The sequence below is a fragment of the Podarcis erhardii genome (assembly GCF_964252035.2).
Source record: "Podarcis erhardii genome assembly, chromosome: 12".
Taxonomy (NCBI): domain Eukaryota; kingdom Metazoa; phylum Chordata; class Lepidosauria; order Squamata; family Lacertidae; genus Podarcis; species Podarcis erhardii.
In genome coordinates, this window is record NC_138513.1 from 34,403,267 (window position 1) to 34,416,065 (window position 12,799).

The 12,799-nt window shown below is 38.2% G+C and overlaps 1 protein-coding gene across 2 annotated transcripts in view; it reads left to right on the top strand.

Moving 5' to 3' along the window:
• Positions 1-12,799, top strand: part of LOC309325694 (ubiquitin-conjugating enzyme E2 E2) — a 127,281-nt gene that overhangs the window by 20,088 nt on the left and 94,394 nt on the right. The gene's annotated exons all lie outside the window — the stretch shown is intronic.

Genomic DNA, 12,799 nt, shown 5'->3' on the forward strand with positions numbered 1-12,799 from the left:
ATTTCACCAAAGGTAAATTTTGTCTTGTTTCACTTTGGTCTGCTTGGTTAGGTTTCTGGCATAAAGGTTTGCAATTGCTATATTTTAGGAGACTTTCATTAATTACTTCAGAAACTATGATCATAATGCAATGCTAGAAAATATTAAAACAGGCCAGGTTCAGTTAAGTTTATTTTTAAGGCTTGGTTTTGCAGTTTTATGTTAATTGTTGATGTATTTTGTTGGTGAATAGTTGTATTTTTAGCAAAAGAGAAAACTGCCAAATTCTAGGTTTGCTCTTCCTTTTTCTTTGGCATCATGCTCTTGTGGAAGCATGATGAAATAGATTGTCAAATAGTTTGTTTTTTTGTAGAAGCAGGTTTTGGCTATTTGCATTTTCCCCTTTGAATAAATAATTTGAGCATGTAAATCCTGATCTGATATATTTCAGCAAGACTGTTGCCATGCTACTGTGATTATCTCTCTCAAGTTACATATTTGCCAACTTGACATAAGTTCAGTCTTGGAATTTGGCCAAGATTGTACTTCATTCTTTACAGAGGTGCTTGATTATTGCACTTCTAGCTATGGAAGTAAATAATGTATTCAGTTATATAGTCAGTTGGGTCACTGTTGCTTTTTAGCTATTGCTTGGGAGATATTATAATGAGATTAATGGATATTTGATTTCAGGAAGTCTCTAACACAGATTGCTTCTTATTTCAGATTTGAAATATGTTAGACACAAGAGCTGTCTTTTCTGATATCTTGACAAAATTATGTTTGTTAAATCTTGAAATATTTCTGGAAGACTAAGCACAGTCTTGTAAAGATGATCAAAAAGTATTTCAGGCTGTTCTGGGGATTCTTTGCAGGCTGAAAGATCTTAATGCCCATCAAAGACTTTGCATATGCATATCAAAAATGTTTGGCCAGTCTTTACTTCGGCTTGCTGAGAGATGCCTGTTAGTGGATTGATAGTATTACTAAACTCCCTGTGTGCTGCAGAGGAAGTTGTAACTTAAGAATTATTTGATTTTGAAAAGTTTGCTGTTGCTTTGTGAATTTGTCTCTGTTATAGGAAAGCAGTTGTACCATTTTTTTTATGCTTGGCATTGCTGTTGTGGCAAAACAGTATGCTTTAGAGCACATCTGTGCTAGGAAAATCAAAATATTTGCATGAAGATGGTGCATTTTTCAACACAATATTATAGTTAAACTTGTGCATTTGTTGCTTGCTTCTGTCTAACTTCTAAAGATATAGGTGCTGGACTCTAGTATTCACATAGAACATGCACATTGCAAAATATGTGTCGCAATGTCTGCCTGTCTTCCTTGTTATCAACTCTGATTGAAAAGTACTGTAGATTTGTATGACAGTGTGAGCCCCACTAATCAGTCTCTCTTGTAATCCCCGGCCTGCTTTTTGTGTTGTTTCAATCTTTTATGCATTAGCCTCCTTTTTTTCTTTTTCTTTTAACAAACTTTTGGTTTTTAACAGCAAGAAATCTGTACAGAACAATGAGGTTGTTTTAAACAGGTAGTGCAGTGAAGCTCTTTCATGTCTTAGAGTCCAACACTGCAAGCTTCTGGTTGGAAGTGATGCTTGAAATTATTTTCATAGGAAGGATTTTCCTATGTGAGGTGAATGTTCTGTATATAATCAGGACAGGGTAGAAAACTCGTATGTTTCATTACTTGTTATGTGTCAGGTGAATTCGAAGGCCCTAGGTTTGGTCTTCAAAGAGTGTTTGTTTTTTGGTAACAGAAGGAGCTTACTTTTAAAAGCAGGGTTGAGATACTCTTGCATTCATAGGATACCAGATGCTGTTACTTAAAGGAAAAAAAACAAAGATCATAAGGGCCTAAGGAAAAACAGAAGTGTAGAAACGCTACACATTGAACAAAGCACTTCAGTGATGTTCTGATCTGGTATATCTTAGGATCTCCTGAACTCTTACAGGGGCAGGTTAAAAGAAAGATTGTGGAATAAGTTATCAACTACTGACCCTACTTCAAGATGAGGTGGGTGCTAAAAGAGCATGGTGAAGAAATTGGGAGATGGAAATTGTTTTGTAAGAAGCCTCAGTTGGATAGAGGGAATGGTTTGTGCTGTTACTTTTCTCAGTATTTCCTGTGAACAACAGCTGAATGTGAGAACTGCAGATTACACACCCATTAATACATATGCCTGTGCTAAGGAGAATGCACATTCTTGAAAATGAAGGGAAAGAAAAAACTTGGACCTGGGTTACCGGCATGCACTAGTATTAGAAACTGGCTTGCTACCGCAAGCTCTATGTATTGGTCCCTTCTGATCTCTCTTGGATCTCTGCCACAACTGCAGAAGGAGGAAATAATACTCATCCCCACACGCAGAAGGACTGTTCAGAAACACAGTAGCAGAAACAGAGCAAGTATAGTAGTAATTTGAAGGGTACTGGTATAATTATTTTCATTTGTATGGATAAACCTGTCTCCAGTATCTAATAAAACTGGACGTCTGTCTAATAAAACTTCACTATCAGTGAAGGCAGAAAATATCTGCTGCTCCACTACAGCACTTATCATTTCTGTAGTCGTGCTGTATTTTTTAAAAAACCAGCTGTGGGCCTTTGAACATGCAGTCCATCTAGGCTATTCCATTTCTACATATTGTACAACAAGGTTGCCACCCCAGTGCCTGCAGATGCAATGGCATCCATAAAAGCTTCCAGGGCTGCTCTTGAGCAGATGCCCCAGGTTCTGAGTTTTTGGTATAAAAACAAAGCAAGTGTCCAGCCTTCATAGAAAGTTATTAGGCAAAATGTAGCGGTACTCCTTAAGCGATTTCTGTAAAATGAGAGTGATGTGGCTACCTTGCATATTTTTTTCTGATAAGTGCAGCCAATCCTTTCCGAAAGTGGGGATTGCAGCCATCGCAACCAGATGGTCGCTGCCAATTGGTCTGTAAAGGAATAATTGAGAATGTGATTGGCTCCAATCATTAACAGACTTTTTGTAGCATATGAATAGCCAGGTTTACTGCATATATGCCATGGTTATGATCTTGTCCATGAGTATAATGCTCCATATTTTATGATGGCAGTCTCACAAAGACAGAGTGTGGTATGCAAAGCTACATAAGTGGATGACAGCTTGCTCAACAGGGCTGCCCTGCCCTGCCTTCTGCATCGCTTAAGCTACTTCTAAAAAAGGCTTGGATTGATGCATCGGTTCTAAGCCAATGTTGGCATATTTTCCTTTCCAAATGAATTTACTAAACAGTTATTGTATGTAAGTCCTGCAATTCTAAACCATTATAAATTTTAATTATCCCCTTATTTAAACATTTTAACAGCATTTCATCAGAATGTCAATATTATAAAGTCTAATACCTAAATGTCTAACTCCAGTATTCCACTTAGCATATTTTTCCGTGTATAACACAACTCCATGTATAAGACAACCCCTGTTTTGGGGGTACTCTAATTTGTTTGATTTAGACGACAGTAAGACAAATTGCCAGATTAATTTAATATTGTCATCAAATACAGCAGTGAAAGGTATGGGTTGCACATCTGCATGTAAATCTAGTTTTTATTAATAAAAACCCACCTTCAGTCCTTCCCTGTGAACCGCTGTTGCCATTTTCTCAATATAGTTATTAAACATAAGAAGGGAGAGTGGACTACACTGGCTCAGTTTGCACATAATGCTAAGCCAAATCATGGCTAAGTGTCACCATGTGGGGTGGCGCTGTGGTCTAAACCACTGAGCCTCTTGGGCTTGCTGATCAGAAGGTCAGCGGTTCGAATCTGCACAATGGGGTAAGCTCCCGTTGCTCTGTCCCAGCTCCTGCCAACCTACAAGTTTGAAAGCATGCCAGTGCAAGTAGATAAATAGGTACTGCTGTGGCAGGAAGGTAAAAGGTGTTTCCATGCGCTCTGGTTTCTGTCACAGTGCTCCATTGCGCCAGAAGCGGTTTAATCATGCTGGCCACATGACCCGGAAAGCTGTCTGTGGACAAACACCGGCTCCCTTGGCCTGAAAGCAAGATGAGCACCGCAACCCCACAGTCTCCTTTGACTGGACTTAACTGTCCAAGGGTCCTTTACCTTTACCTTACTTAGAATAAAAACCATAGCCACTTCTTTCCTGGTATCCTGCTGTTGCACTACCCAGCTGTTATGCCTGACCAGGCTCGTAGTTGGTTGTAACCTTCGTTTAAGGAACCGTTTGGCACCCAGCTTTGAGTTTCTAACACTGCTTGTAATGCAACCTTTGATTTGTTAGCTGTCTTTGTGTCCTGAGAGTTAAAGAGAATGTACTTAGTTTGCTTGTGGTAAGTGATGGAAAGGGCTAATCTAGAGTCTAAATATCATAAAATTGTCTTGGTTTAAACTTCTTATAACCACGACATGCAAAAATAATGCCCACGAATAAAAATGGAAGTTGCTGTACATAAAGGCTTCAGTAAAAATTTGGAGAAGACTCTGGACAACAGACAGTATTGCATTAATTCTCCATGCCTTGCCATGAAATCCTTATTTGTTCCAACTTTTCCAAAGAAATCTGGAGGGAGGTGGAACCAGGTTTTTAAAAGCCTTTTTCAAGTTTGCCAAAACAAACAAACCGCAAAATAGTTGCTCTCCTCTTTGGGGGGGGGGAGCCAGAGGGGTGTACAATACTTTAAGAAGTGTTTTCTTTGTATGTTTATAACTGGCAGTAGAGAGCTTGCTCTAGAAGAGAGGCCTTCATTGTCTTAGATTGGAAATGGCATTTCTGAACTCAGGTGTGGTGCTTCTTGCTAGAGAGCATGGGATTTGCAGTTCCCAGAAGCAGTTTATAGAAGAACACAAATCCCATGTCCCTACAAAGAAGTGATGCTTCGGAGTACGTTCAAAAACAAACAAAACAAAAACGTTCTATTTCCAGCAATTGCTCTTTTTTAAAAGAAATCAAAACAAAAAATAGCATGTGTAAGTAAGGCCATAACATGACATTGGGGTGTGGGTGTGGGTGTGTAATTCCTCAAGGTTTGCAAAATGTGTTGGTATAAATGATGTATTATTAAAATGTTATCTGGTTTCTGCTGAGATTTCACAACCTGTGACTCTAGTTTCTCATATTAAAATTGGTTTAGATGATCAGACAAAAAAATTTTTGATGCATGTTGTGGGCAGGAGGACTATACCTATATTGGATCATGACCAATACACTTAAGATGATGTGACTTCTAGTTCATGGAAGAAGAATTTTAATCATCTGTATAATTTCCCTACTCTTAGCTTCACAAATAGACTACTTGTGTTGGTAGTATTTTGTGGAACTAGCTGATGGTCCGTTGCCAAAACTGACTAGATTCACAGATTCTGTTTCTGTATCCATTCTCATTTTGCTTACTTTGTCGCAGTGAAAGAGTCTGTAACTATATTACTCCAATTTCTTGAGTTGTTATTTCTGTCTTCCCAGGAACGCAATACGATTTTTAGCTGTATTTTAACTTTGAATATTTCATCAAGGCTGAGCGATGATGATAGCTCGAGTGGATTGTTTTCATTTCCACTTAGTTGTAAAGCTGCTTTGATATGATGCAGCATCGGAAGTCTTTTGTGTTTTTTTCATTATTAAAAACGAGACGTAAACAATCCCCTGAGCAAACATGAACTCTACTAATCTAAATACAATGAATAAACAATAGGAACTTCTCAGCAGGGTTTGCCAAATAAAATAATGGAACTATAGATAAAAATGTTTAGAAAAAGCTGTATAAAACAATATAATTGAAGTATAGTCAGCTGAATTAACAAATTTCTGATAGAGCTAGCTTGGAGTTTCTTACAGAAATCTGAAGAAGCCTACAATAGCCAGCTGCATAATCATATGCAGGCTCTGAATATGACAGATCTGAACTACTTTGTGCATTTCTTGGAACATGCAGTGGGCTGTTGTTAATTCATGTGCCCCTTCCATGCCTCCACCGCACAATTGGAGGGAAGATTACACTGAGGTACTGCCATTGAAATTGAGTGCCTGTTCTGCTGTGTTAGTGGTTGGTTGCTTCCATTCCTCATCAAAAGGGATGCATGGCCATGCCCTTCATGTTAATAACGTAAGGGAATTCTCCTTTGTTCAGTTTCTGCATTCACAGCAGCCCTGTTGGTTTAAACAAGTTGGCCCTGAGTGACCTTTATTGTAATGCTTTTAATAAGTGAAATCTTTTCTTCTAAGTGATGAAATAAAAAGGAGTTCTGTATATACAAATAAGTGAGTTTCAGCCTATGCTTGTCTACAAGGATTTAAGAAGTGGCACATAGGAAGAAAAATATACATACTTGCTTTCTTCGTTTCCTGTGGTGCTGCTAAGCATTTAGATAACTTTTTACTACAGCATTAAAAAACTCTGAAATGTCTGATATTAAAACCTTCAACCTTCACATACTGTAACCTGGGTTATGCATTATGCTATTAATAATGTTGTCTAATTATGAATAGTTGTTTGCGAGGGACTGATTTTGGAAAATAATTTGCTTTTATACATTGCTAACAAAGTTGCAAACTTGAAAATAGTGCTGTGCCAGAAATGTGAATCAAAGGTTGTTGTTATTCTTGGGTATCATTCTATGTGCATTACAGTGTATTTGTTTTAATTATACATTTGTGGCTTTGCAGGCTTATTCAAGCATCTAATTGGCTACAGCTTTGAATTATATCAAAATACATGCCAAATGTTTCTTAATTACAATTAAGTTATCTACATGAAATTATCTTTGTTTTCAATTTCTTCAGTTGTCGGTTTACTTTTTACCTTGTTTATATGCTCTTTTCCCAAACAGCTTTTATGAGTTCCTGAGTTTATTTTTGTTTCAAAGATACAGAATTGGATTAAGCTGTCTTTAAAATGCTTCCATGTTGCTTGGCAGGAAGCCAGTTACTATATTGTATATCAATTTAACTAAAACCATACATCATACACAGCAGGTTATTTTTATACTATTAACTAAGGTCAATCCAGAAACCTATATTTCCTCTGATTTAACCATAATAAATAATGAGCAAAAAGTGTGTGATTGTTTGTGCATGCTGGAGGATGAGCTATCCATAACTTCCCAATTTAACCTGTGCTCTGCACACAAGCACCATTTAGGTGACCTCTTATAATTTTGGGATTGCTTCTAGAGATCCAGATGACTGATAAATATGTGGTCTTTGCTTTTATCTCTTGGTATTTATTGCTTGAAGTATTCAGCTTTGCTTTTGGAATAAAAACAGAGTTTTGGTTTTGTCCTCACAGCAGGGATTAGTTGGCATAGATAACAGTGCTACTCAAAACTTCGATGTTACTTTTTTATGAAGTGAGCTATGGATTCTTCTACTTTGTGTGCTTCTGTCTGGCACTTATTCTTGAGCAGAAGTAGCTACTTAGTCTGCTTCTGTGTAAGTAAAGCCTAACAGAGAGAGGAAGATGAATGCTTTACACTTCATAAGGGAAAAAATGCAAGGAGGCCATTGTTTTTGCTTAGTAGAGGATTCATTGCCAGCAGTGATTGAAAATTTATCCCCAACTGTGTGATCTAGATAATGGATACACATGTGTTGTGGAGCCTCATGCAGTTGGCAACAGTCTCATAATAAAAGGGCCACAATTTTGTCTATTTCTATAGTCAAGTCAGATTAAAATGGAGTGCAGTGGGTCTAGCACAGGGGTCAGCAACCTAAGGCCCATGGGCCAGAAGCAGCCTGTGTAGGTCATCTGACTGACCCATGAGCCACCCCCAAACTGAGTTGCTGCTTGTGCACTGCGCTGAGTGCAGCGCAGGGACACACTTCCGTGGCGCCAAAAATCGCATCTGCGCAGACGCCAAAAAAACATGGGCACATGCACTCTCTCACACACATGATCCAGCCCATGGAGGGATCTCCGCAGGACCAATCCTGCCCAGGAAGATAAACCTTGCTGACCCCTGGATTCTAGCACTTCTTCCTGAAGCTTAGATGAGATAAAATCTTCTCCCTTCTCCTCCCTATTCCATCCAGCATCAAAACTGTGACAGGTTAACCAGGAAGGGTCTACTGGGCTATATTGTAGTTTCACAGATGATACCCCAAAGGAGGTGAAAAGATGCTTCTCAGTCAGTCGATATGGCCTGTAAAAGAGAAAAAAATTATAATCTAGGGTAACCTTATATTCAAGTGAATGTTCTTGGGACACACTGTTCATGCAGCCCCAATAGAGGCAAGTCCACATATGCATAGGCTTTGCAGAATCTTGTAAGAACAGAAATTCTGTGTCTTGGGAAATTCCAGCCTACTGTGTTCTCACAGTAACAGGCTATCCCTGGAACTGAGAGAGCCCCATCTGGCTGCCAGGGTAAAATCAGAGAGAGATCGTCATAGCGTACAAGACAAAGGCCTCATAATAATTCATTATTACAACAAGTCTGTAGTGTACTTTTGCCATAACTACCTGTGTGTGGCTTCTGGACTGTGTGCTGTGAAAAGGTTCCAGAATGGCATATTTCATTTTAAACAGCATAAAGATTATAGTCTGTCCACTCTTGCATGTAAATACAAGGCAGTCTTTCCAAGTAGTCCTCTCACAAGTACCACATCATAAGCTGAGTTGCAAATTCCCCTGAATTTAAAGTAGCCTTGATGTAGCCAGGGAAGCTGCTGCTGATGGAGGGGCCAACAGAAAGACCCACACACACACACTGTATGTGAATTCCATTGCCTTTGTGAATGATACTTGCTGTAAACAAGAAGTCTTAAGGATTTCTTCTTGTGACATGCAACAAAAGCGTATAGCAGTTCCAGAAAACACAACCTGTACCCTCCTTGAATTGCACCAGTTTGTTGTAAAATGCCAGCACCATATATGGGGTTCAGCCCAGATTCTGCTTGTAACATGTGTCTTGAAACACTCACATGCGCTGCATAATTTGATGGGTTTATTGTTTAGGATACATACAGAATGCTTGCTCTTGAAAAGTCATCTCTAATTTAAAGTGTGTGTGTCTTACCTTAAATAGTTGCATTCTTGCTGTTTCAGTTCATTAGGTTGACTATAGATGATTTTAAAAAGCATCCTGATTCTAGTGTGGTTCATAGGATCTCAATTAGTCTTGCTGGTCTTACGTAGCTAGTCTGACATTGGCAGTTCCTGGTGTGTGCTAAAAACAGAGTTTTCTTTAATTAGCTGATTAATTGAATAGCATACAGCGTGACCTCAACAGCATTTGGTGAGAGAGGGGGTCTGTAGGGGTCTTGCTGCAACAGGAGTCCCATGAGTATGTTTGTTTGATTCATTGCTATGCGGCATCATTTCCATCTAAGAGGAGAGAGGAGCATAAGCTGTGACATCGGAAAGGGCATTTTACTTGGCTGATTGGAGGCTCAGCCTGTTGAAACATTACCCACTAGCAGAGGGTGATGGTTATTTTTCTAAGCTGCCTCATGGCCCAGCTTTTCTTAACCCAAGACACTGATGGAAAGTCCCTTCAGCATCAAAATCAAATAATGTAGACAGCTTTTGGGGGGGGGGGACACCCCAGTATAATTAGTTCTCTGTCTTGATTGGTGTTTTTTGGAAAATAAAATAGCATCTGTCTCTTTATTTTTTAGAAGGGGTTTGCTTTCCTGCCATATCTCATTCACAGAAATGTCTTGTTAATTGCAACAGGCACTGAGAAACACATTGATATTACACACACACACATGTGTGTGTAAACATTTTCACAGCTGCTTTTGTTATTGCAAGCCTAAAGATATATATTTTATAAAAGAAATTAAAAGATTTATCTTTCTCTAACTTCATTCCTTCCCTGTTTACAAAGGATGAAGGCATCTGCGCAGTGTGACCGTCAAATATACAGTGACTCACTTCTAAAGTGTGTGTGTGTGTGTGTGTGTGTATGAGCATGTGTGTATATAAACTACACACACTTAATTTGATGTACATTTCTCAGAAGAGATGCAAAAAAAAAAGTTACACACTTGTTAATAATGAGGATTGAGTGGGCAGACAACGGTTTCAGTTCTCATTGAAAATTGGCTTTTGTATCTATCTACATGGTGCTCTCTTCTCACCAATAGAACACTGCTATTAAAATTACATAACATGTACAATTACCACTTCTGTTACTTTGAGTCTCAGAGCAACTTCTCATAGCTGATTATTTTCTTGTATCGATACATCATTTCTGTATCATGTGAGTTTCCACATGAACACATTTTACCAGTACACATCTGTCTAACAGATGTATTTGGCTTGTAACAAAACAGATAAATGTGAAGTTGTGTACATTCACCTTCACACAGGAAAGTAGTATTTGTAGGACATCCATCATGCATGAAGCAGTCAATATTTTATTTGCTAAACCAAATGTTGTGGGTTAAAAAAAAAACAGGAAGATAAAATCCAACTAAAATTCAGCACAAAAATCCAAGATGTATGATTCAACTACATGAAAGCATGGCATCATTCAGTACAGAATAGCTTTATACCAAGTGATACTTTGCAGGATATAGCAATTGATCTAACTTATATGTACTTAAATTTCTCACTTATCACTATATTCAAAGCTACTTTATAAGTAACATTTATCAATTTTAATCTGTTTTAGTATTTTAACTTTTGTATGTTTAAAAGTATGTTTATGAATTTTTCTTGCTTTTATTGTTTCGTAAATTGCTTTGAATGCTTTTGTAAACTGCTTTGAATTTTATTTTTTTTACAGTCAAGCAGTATATTAATTTTATGAAATAAATAAATGCCAGCAAATAATTCCGGTGAAGATATGCTAACCTAGAAAAATTCTTAAATAAGGAGTTGATCCTGAAAGATTATATATTTATAATTGCATTTTTATCCTGCCCTTCTTTGCAGAAGAGCCCTGGATGCAAACCAGCACAAAATAGTACTTCTCTAAACTTTGCTCATGTAAGAGGTTGATTTCCAGAAAGACAACAGTATATAGCAGGAATGGGGAAACCTCTAGCCCACAGGTCAAACTTTGCCTACCAGGGGTTCAAATTTGGCCTGTGAGTTAATTTTCCCCAGACTCTTGCCACCTGGTGTCCTGTGATGTTACGTATAGCAGGTATAAGTGTGGCTGCCAGGGCACAATCAGAAAAAGTGTCTCCCAATTGTGCGAGCTCCTTTATGTGCCCAATGGTTAGGCTGCACCCAATGATTAGGTCCTTCCTTCAGGACTTAAAAACACTCAGTCACCTGATGTCAGGTGATTAACAGGTGGGTGGGGGTACTTACCTGTCAAATTTGGTCCACAAGGATATATCCTAATAAGGATCTAGCCTGCAGAGCCAAAAAGGTTCCCTATGTCTAGTTTATAGAGCAAATATTCTATTCTAGATTTGGAGTTTTAGGGGTTTCAGATTTCACAAAACTGAGGTTTCTAGAGATACTCGTTCTGTGAAGATATAATATTGGAATATATTTTTTGAATAGCTGTTACACAGTCTTTTGCAATTTGACCTAATACATGATTAAAGCTTTGTTTCCTAGCACTAATTAAGGGAAGTCTTACTTCAGCCAGTAAAATGGTATACTATTAGGTAGCTGATGAAATCACCTCTAATAGGTTTCTGAGCATTCAGTAAGGAATTAAATACTCTTCCAACCAAGGACTGATAAGTGGTGTGCTAGGAGGATTCAAGAAATCTTCCCATATAAGAAAAAGCAGTCAATGGCAGGGCATCACTCATTCAGACTTACTAAATGCTCAAATAGCTTTCCCAACAGTATTGGGAATGCATAGACCTCACATAAGGAGATAAAAAAAATATTCTTTTAAACCTCTGGCCAAGAAACACAGAAGTTTGTACTTCCCAGCCGTTAATGCTTTTGTATGTACTTGTAAGTTCACTGGTTTTTGAGGTGGTATAATAGAGCTTTGGCATCACTATCCCCCAACAAACATGGAAAAAGGCCAAATTGTAATTGCTAGTGCAAGTTCCATAACATGTACAGTTTGTTTCTCGGAATTGGACCAGTGTTTCAAAGAGAGCATGCAGAGATGATTAGCAAATAACACAGCACTACTGTGATATGAAGCTACTCTGCTATAGGAATGTTATAGTGGAGTTATTCATCTGAGTACTTAAATGCATGCTTACATTTTTCTTATCATAATGAGCACCAGTAATGTTTAATTTTAGTAGCCATTTGAACTGAAATGCTGTAAAGGAAGCAATTATTGTGTGTGTGTGTGTGTGCGCGCGCGCGTGCGTGTGTGTGCATGGTATGTTATACAGGTATAATGAAAGCCATCTGGTATTTGCTTTCAGATTGCTTAGAGCTTTATGCAAATGTGAAATACTGTGAAGAACTGAAATTCTTCTTTGGAGATTTGCCTTAACAGTTTGTCAAGTACGTGTTTTAGCTATGATCCACAGTGCTACACTGCACCAGTTACAGTCTACTGACTTTGGAATACTCTTTATAAAAAAAAAACCAAAAAAACGCACAACCTGTTTGTTGACAAGGCAAATAGTAGTTTGAGAGCACCTGATCCAGGAGTGCTGTTGAAGCTAAATGGTCATGTCAGCTTCCTTTGAGCTGTTCATGGGAACTACAGGTAAACCAGAGCTGAACAGTTGCACAATGCGATACACAAAGAGTGCCAAATACAGTATCCAGAGTCAGAACTAAATAATCCCAGATGTCTCCTTTCTTTCTCCAAAAAGACTGGTTAGAGCAGGTATTTAAAGCTGGTCTTCCTATTTCCTGAAGCTCAGTGTGAAAACTATCTTCCTTTTTCTCTTTCTTTTTTGATAAATGCCATACTTTGAAATATGATTAGTATTTGTCAGTCAC